The sequence below is a fragment of the Galeopterus variegatus genome, unplaced genomic scaffold (assembly GCF_000696425.1).
Source record: "Galeopterus variegatus unplaced genomic scaffold, G_variegatus-3.0.2 Scaffold742, whole genome shotgun sequence".
In the NCBI taxonomy this organism is placed as follows: domain Eukaryota; kingdom Metazoa; phylum Chordata; class Mammalia; order Dermoptera; family Cynocephalidae; genus Galeopterus; species Galeopterus variegatus.
Window position 1 is genome coordinate 293,232 of NW_007726853.1, and position 8,532 is coordinate 301,763.

Here is an 8,532-nt window from a genome sequence, read left to right on the forward strand (position 1 = left end):
TATTGCTGCTGGCGGGTTAATTCTGGTGGCAAGAGACCGCCTGGCGTCCCTGCGGCAGGAAAACAAAGCATCGTGGCGCAGAGTCTCCCTGCACCCGCCGGTCCCCGCCAGGAGCCCCGAGCTGGCGGCGGCCGGGTCCCGGGTGCGCGCGGTGGTGACCGGCTGCTGTCTGGGGCCCGGGGCTGCGCAGCGAGCGCGGCGGTAGCTGCCGCCCCACTTCAATGAATGGCGTGTGGCCCGGCGAGGGAGGGCCGGGGAAGCCCGAAAACCCCACTCATCGTCGGCGACGAAGTTTTCCCGGAGTTGGCTGGCTCCTTTACCTGCTCCCCACGCTGCAGCCCAGGATGGCTGAGAGCGGACGGGGTGCTGCAGAGAACCCGGCTCCGTGCTGGTTCCGCAGACACAAGGGGAGGGGGTGGGTTTAAATTAGAATCTAGTCTGAGTTCACGAAAATCAGAATGAGTGTATTAAGCTACCTTCGGTGGTTTCCCTTTGGTTTCATTATTCCTCCCTGAAATCCAAACGTAATCCCAGTCTTCCATCTCTTCCCCACCCCTGAGTCATCTCTAAGTCCTCTTCTTAAAAGAACTGCATTCAGGTTTCCACGTCATTTTGTGAAGCTAGCCCTCTCTCCACCCTCTACCCCCACCCCACACCTCACACGCACCCCCTGTGTATAAACCACTCAGTGGTAAAACTGGTAGGGTTATACATTAACATTTAATTCAACTTCTTCTACCAAAAATGTGTTCTTTCCCCAGTGAACTTTCTACATTGTTCTCAGCTTTTAATCACTCCTACATTTGCCATCATGTCCCAACCAGCATCTGCAAAAACACGCCCTTAAATATATGTTGCCCTAATCTTGGGCTCTGCTTTAGGCTTGGAAAAATTGGAGACACATCAGCAGTGAAAGGGCAGAGGGTGTCATATAGCACTTCCCTGGAAGTGTGGAGCTGGGCTGCTCGATAACAAACCCTGTGTGCGTAAATCCTGCAGATTTATTTTGGTGACTCAAACCTCTGATTGAGGATTAATGAAGACAACATACTATGAACTCCAAAGAAGTTATAATTAAACCATCAGCCTAATGAGCGTGTTTCATAACCAGGAACTGCATCCTCTTCCCTTGTACATTTCCCTATTTTAAATTTTAGCTCTTAAGAAAATATTATTTAAGCTCCTATAAGGCATTGTGGCAAGCATTTTACCAAAAATGTACAGAGCTATAATCCTGCTTATTAGAAAATAAATTTTAAGGTGACTCCTTTTTGGGGGGTGGAGGTTACCAACAAAACATAATCCCAGGTAGTTTTTTTTTAAGAGGTGGAGCTGGAATTTTTTCTGTTTTTCCTCTCAACTTTATCTTGGAAATCTTCAAACACATAGAAAAGTTGCAGTTGTTTGGCGAAAACTAGTGCTATACTCTGAATGTTTGTGTCCCTCCAAATTTTATGTAAAAACTTAATCCCCAATGCAATAGCATTAAGTAGGACCTTCAAGAAATGATTGTCATGAAAGCTCCACCCTCATGAATGGGATTAGTGCCTTTATAAAAGGGCTTGAGGGAGCAAGTTTGTCCCTTTTTACCCTTCTGCCATGTGAGGATGAAGAAAAAGGTGTCATCTTGAAAACAAAGAGCAATTCTTACCTGACACCAAATCTACTGGTGCCTTGATCTTGGACTTCCCAGAGTCCAGAATGATAGAGAAGTAAATTCCTATTGTTTATAAATCACCCAATCTAAGGTATTTGATTATAGCAGCACAAATGAGCTAAGACAACCAGGATCCAAAGATTGCATTTGGTTGTTATGTCTATTTAATGTATTTTATTCTAGAAAAGCCCCTCTTTTTTTTTTAGTCCAAACATTTGTTTTCTGGTAATGTTTAATGTCATGGTATAGCTAAAGATAAGTTGAGTCAAAGTGTTAGAAAACTATTTCCTCACCATAGCGGGTCATTCAGACAACTTTGTGCCATCTATGGACTCAGTATGCATTCCAATGTCTTATAGAATAGAAGGTAATTTTATCCCCACTCAAGTTTCCCTCCTCCTTAATCTTAGCATTAGTCAAAGAAGTTATCTTTTTCCTTATCCCCAAAAGGCTATGTTTCAGGGATGGGTGAGTGTTTTCACACATACACACCAAGTTGACAGGCACATATGGTATTTTACTGAATTTAAAAACAAAAACTCAGCAAGGTCACACACCATAATGAATGAGCTCTAGTTTTCATATCAGTCTGGGAAGATTTTAGTTTGAACAAAAACATGAAGGCATGTAGAAGGCATGCATGTTTTCAATAACCTCTTTATTTATGAGCAAGTCTTATTCCCAGAGTCTTTCAGCTTGACGGAATTGAAAATCTTCTAGAGGGACCAATCATGTGGGCATATTGACAGAGGCTTCTCCTAGACAGCTAATGAAAGGCTTGTGAAAGTCTGGCCTATAGAAAAGATTTGTCTTTCAGCTTGACGGAATTGAAAATCTTCTAGAGGGACCAATCATGTGGGCATATTGACAGATGCTTCTCCTAGACAGCTAATGAAAGGCTTGTGAAAGTCTGGCCTATAGAAAAGATTTGTTCAGTAGCGTGTGAGGCGTAGTCCCAACATTTAATGGGAATGTTTGGAATATATTCATTTCATTTTTTGCTGCTTTTAAAGTTAATACTGTATTTATTTGACTGAAAATGATTGGAACAAATGTAATGGTAGAACTTTCCTCCCTTGCCACTAAGTCATCTAACTGTATACTCTATCATGGAACCAGAGTTGAAAGAAGTCACTTCACGATACGTCCTGGATCAGTTTTACACCTCTGATTAAAATTCCAATTTATGTGACCATCCAAGATTTCTAAATATATCTAGTGAAAGAGATTGCAAACCCTTTGTTGATAGGCTTTTCCAAAATTTAAGAAACTTTTGTAAGGCAAAAATCTTTTCTTACTTTCAATTTAAATGTCTTCCTTCCTTAAGTTTTTCAATACTTAAGTGACGGTGAAGAGGAGCAGGACCCTTCTAATAAATTTTATCTGTGGGAGAGTAAATTGTCTAACATCCTTATCTTTATGTCAAGTAACTCTTCTTACCCCTTTACCAATATGTACAATCATTTGGCTAACATACTTTTCCTAAAAGCATCTTGTTCGTTACATGTTTCAGAAAAGAAAATCAAAATCTCTCCAAGCTTTCTAAGTTTCTCCCTCTGTGAAATAAGGATCGGTGGTAAGTACAAAGTACTTGGCGAACTTAAGCACATTTTGGCTAGCCATCCTTTTCATAGGGAGTACAAACCACTAAGCAAGAGAATCGTGCTAAGTTTCATTCCATTTTCGTACATGTAAAATGAGGCACTGAATATCTGGCTAGTTCTGCCTGCGGGGTTGCTATAAAGAGACCATAGATGTGCAAGTGCTTTATAAACTATTATTAAAAGGGACTTACAGGGCCAGCCCATAAATCCCTCTCTCACTTGGGAGAGTGTGGTGCTGATAACACCAAGGCCACGGGTTCGGATACTTATATAGGGATGGCCGGTTAGCTCACTCGGGAGAGTGTGGTGCTGACAACACCAAGTCAAGGGTTAAGATCCCCTTACCGGTCATCTTATTAAAAAAAGGGGGGGGGGAATTTACAGATTAAAGGGATCATCCTTATAATTACTTGCTCCGTAAAATTCATCTTACTCTCTGCCAGACACACAGCAACCACTTTTTAAGATTATCTCATTTGTTTCTCATAAGAATCCTAGAAGATGGGTACTGTTATTACTATCATTTCATTTAAAACAATGCCTGACATGTATTAGGCACATAAATATTTGCTAAGGAGGAAATTGGAGGAGCTTTGAAAGGCTAGTGCTTGTCTAGGTTAACATGGCTAGTTAGAGATGGAAGTGGAATTCCAACCAGAGCTGTCTGGGTAAGGTCTGACCCACCCATCTCTAAGTCAAGTTACAATTCCCTGTGCAGAGCTGACTACATACAGTTGTCTTCATCTCTGGAGCAGAGTCAGTTCCTCTCCAGTTTGCAGTTGAAACTGTCTCAACCCATCTCATTGTCATCTCCTCACCTCCAGGGTACTATCCCTGTATATTATTCTCCCTATCAAAGTCTGCCCTCTATGTTCTCTGAGAGAACACCTAAAGACAATGTTCTTCCCATCCCAGAGGTATTTGCATTTTAGCAGCAGGTGAACCTTTAAGCCAAAGTAGGGAATAATAAATCTTAGACCAGCAGGCATTATCAAACAAATAAAAGAAGGTCTGGGAAAGAGGTGAGCAGAGAAGGTGTCAGGAAAACCTTTGTTATGTCCCTGAAATTACACTAAACGTGGCCATCCTGAAGTATTCACTCAGATGTGCAGTCTTGTTGGAATTACTTTGACTTTTACCCACATTACATTGCTCTGCCTACTCTATTCTTTCAGTGCTCAGTTAATAAAGCTGAGTATAAAAAGAGGGTCTCTTTCCAGTTTACATAGTACTCCTGTATTTAGATTTCAATACTATATTTTTTAAATAGCCATCTAATGTTACTAATACACATTGAAATATTGATCCACTCAGATCTACAAAATAATCAATGATCTGCACCATTCTTTCCACCAAGAATCAAAGTTAAGCTGACAACTGTAATTTCTGGAAGCCTTATTGTATCTTTTATTAAAGATAATTGTTTTTAATTTCTTTTCATACTTGCGTCGTTATTTTTCATGAAGAGTTTCAGAAGAGGCATGTCTTCAGGTTCCAAAAAGTTGTAAGTGACCAAGAAAGAGCCTAGCATTTTAGAAAATCTTCATCAATTATTGCCCCATTATCTAGTGCACCATAATAAAATCTTGTCTAGTCAGAATTCACCCAATTAAATCTGCCACCAGCAATGTCTTGAAAGAGTCATATAAATACTATATTTGCTATTGTATAAACGAGATCACCACAAGCCTAGATGGCCACTGCTAGCCTTTATAGTAACTAGTCTATATAAGCAAGGTCATTGCTAGCCTATTGGCAATTACAGAAAGGCAACCCTTTGGGTAGAAAGAGTACCATGGCACTGGCTTGACTTGCAAACAGTGTTCTTTGCTCATAACAGAAGAACACCCCTTGGAGATGAGATGTGAGCAGAGGAGCAGGGAGGACATGCTGATACTAGGATGCACAAAACTTGGCTTGGATTTCAGTCCCCACTCACTCCCTCAGCCTGTTGCTTGTGTACGATGCACAAACTAAACAACTGCATGCTCTGGCCTTTTAGACAAGATACACAGGTGGATACAATGAGAAGGCATATAAGATAAATTCCAATCATTCAAGGTCAATTTTTGGAAAAAGAAATATTGAAGTATTTTTTTGTCATACATAAATTCAAACGAAGTTTAGTTTTGAGGGAGAAAATGTATTATATGTTTGTGATTTCTGGACATTTTTAGCTTCTCTTGGTTTCCTAAGTTCTATTTTTCTCAGTTGGAAAAAGATCAAAACTTCATACCTCTGCAACATCATAGCCATGTTCTTTCTTGAAATCATAACATTAAACTTCAACTTAATATCATAGTGATGCTCAATTGCTTTTGAGCCATGAATGTTGGAAATAATAAATTTAATTCTGAAATATGGGTTGGGGGGATCCACACTCTGCCTCTGACCAGCGGGGTAACTTCTTGTTTTATTAAGAAAGGTACTGAGCAGATGTGAAGCTCATACATTTGTAGTGAGGTTTTGCTCTGCTTTACTTCACTTCCTAGGAGATATAATCCACCTATTATTTTCTGTCTTTGGTGCTACGACTTTTATTTGTAATACAGACACTTCGGATATAGGATTTTTTCCCAGCAAATAGAATTTTAAAGGCTAACATCAGAGACCTCATCTATTAAATTTGGTATTCAAAAGGAAATAAGCTGGAGTTAGTGTGTTTATCCATTCTCCTGCCCTTTCTCCATGGAAAGCTAGAGAAACTTACAATGTTTATAATATTCATAGTGATTCTCTGTCCATTAAACACAGGTGCAATTGCTTTAGAAATTCTGAACTCAGCAGGTGGGAAAGCAGAATCATAGAATGTAATCATTAGAAGGGACTATAGAGATCATGTAGTGAGAATTTTCCAAACTCTGCTGCTGACAAGAAATAGATTCCCAGATCCAAGTGCTTCCTCTAGACATCCTGTTTCGGGCAGGGCTTGCGGACATATTTCTTTAACAAGAGCCCCAGGTGATTCTTTCGACAAAGTCTGAGAACCTCTGATGTACTAGAGCCCTTTGTTTTACAGATATGGTGAGGTCCTGAGAGGCAAGGTGACTTTCCTGGGGCCAAATGGCTGGTCCAGGATAGAGTTGGGACTGGGACAAAAATATCCTGACTGGCCTCAAGTCTTCATAAAATGGACTAAAGTATTTAAGAAGCATTTTCAACCATGTGGGGATTAGTGGTTATGAAAAAACAAAGTTACATAATCAGAAATTTCAGTTATCTGAAATTCCTTGTTGTAGATGTGTTCTTGTGAGTCAAGTATTTATAATACTCTTGTCTTTTATTTGTTGAACTCACACTTCCACCTTTTATCTGATTGGCCCCATAGTCCTACCTGCATATGTTTTATGGGGCTCCCCTCAGTAATTTGGGGTCTATCATCCTCTGTCTTCCTCATTTCTCTTGATCAGTGATGTTCCCCTCTTAAAACCTGTATTAAGCCAGACATGTCTCCCTTGACCCACAATGCACAGTTCTGTCCCATCCCATTCAGTTTATCATCCATTCATTTTATTGCTCTATTTCTCTCTGTGCCTAAATTTAGTGCATGCTTGTTTATATGGATGTTAAGTTTTTCATATATCAGACACATGTCATAAAAGACCACTACGATAGAAATTGGGGACTACCAGTTTCTCAGCTCTGCCATTAATCTGTGTGAACTTGAGTAAGCCGCCTAGCCTTTCTGAGCTTTTGTTGTTTGAGAAAAGGATTAATCTCTGAAATTCTGAGTTTTTCTTTCTGTGTCTGTCCCATCTCTTTAAGGAAGGAACCATCTTTTCTAATTTATTTTTCTCTTTGCACTGGGTCTATTTCATAAAGCTACATAGAGTGCTCACTCAAGAAATACTGATATCTCCTTCCTTGGTCTAGCTTCTCCCCTTCCATCACAGATAGTGCATGAACCACATATATGATCACAACTGACCTTTGATTTTGACAAAGACTAGATTTTTTTTTTTTAAGTAGCACAAACTGTGTGTCTTTCCAGTGTCACCGTTGTTTCCACGAAATGGCATGTCCTGTTCCTTGGCACATGATATTTGCCATTAAGACAAAAGATTAGTTTCATGTGTCCCTTTTATCTTACAGGTTCTTTTTAAACTTAAGTATAGTACTCCTGATTTTTACATGTATCAAGTCACACTTTATTTTTATTCCTGATGACCAGGTCTGATGAACTCTTTCCTTAGAATTTCTATTTGCAGTTAGGTCTCTATCCAGCTGTGGTTTGGGTCATATTGGTTTATGTTTTTGAGTTTATTTAGAAGATACTTGGTCTGGGGGCTGGCCAGTTAGCTCAATTGGTCAGAGTGCAGTTATAACACCAAGGTCAAGGGTTTAGATCCCAGTACTGGCCAACCGCCATATGTTTTTGAGTTTATTTAGAAGATACTTGGTCTGGGGGCTGGCCAGTTAGCTCAATTGGTTAGAGTGCAGTTATAACACCAAGGTCAAGGGTTTAGATCCCAGTACTGGCCAACCGCCAAAAAAAAAAAAAAGAAAAGAAAAAGAAGATACTTGGTCTGGCATTCACAACCATAATCACATTTATTTGTTTTGGTTAATTTTATTTTTTAGAAAAGTAGCTTTTAAAACATATGACACTCTATCACACATACAGTAGTCCTCCCTTATCCACAGGAGATACTTTCCAAGTCACCCAGTAGATGCATGAAACCATAGATAGTACCAAACCCCATATACGCTGTTTTATCCTATACATACTTACCTATGATGAAGTTTGATTTATAAATTAGGCAGAGTGAGATTAACAACAATAACTAATAATAGAACAATTATAACAATATACTGTAATAAAAGTTATATGAATGTTTTCTCTCTCTCTCTGTCAAAATACTGTAATATTGTAATATTTTTGGACTGTGGTTGACCACAGGTAACTGAAACTGCAGAAATTGAAACCACGGCTAAGGTGGGGGGCTGTAACTACTGTAAAATTTCTCTACTCAGCTAGTTGATTTACATTAAAATGTATTAACTTTAGATAAACATAAATGAAAAAGGACAGAAGAAGCATGGCGTGATACAAACTGTTCAATAAAAAAATCACTGAGTTCAAAATCATACAAAAGACTAGAACAAAAACATGTGACTTTTCAGGACCTTGGACAGTTAAACGTACTCTGGCTGTAATCCCTACCATCGCCTCATAAGCAAGTTTGTGGTACTTTTTTTTTCTTTTTCTTTTTTGAGGTGAGGGCTGTCCCATACAGGGATCCAAAACTTTAACCTTGGTGTTATAACACC

The 8,532-nt window shown here is 39.4% G+C and overlaps 1 protein-coding gene across 1 annotated transcript in view; it reads right to left on the reverse strand.

Annotated features, from left to right (window-relative positions):
- Positions 1-363, reverse strand: part of KCNK10 (potassium channel, subfamily K, member 10) — a 150,253-nt gene extending 149,890 nt beyond the window's left edge. The window contains exon 1 of the mRNA XM_008571982.1: positions 41-363. The gene's annotated coding sequence lies outside the window, so the exon portion shown is untranslated. The remainder of the gene's footprint in view (positions 1-40) is intronic.
- Between the last annotated feature and the right edge of the window lie 8,169 nt (positions 364-8,532).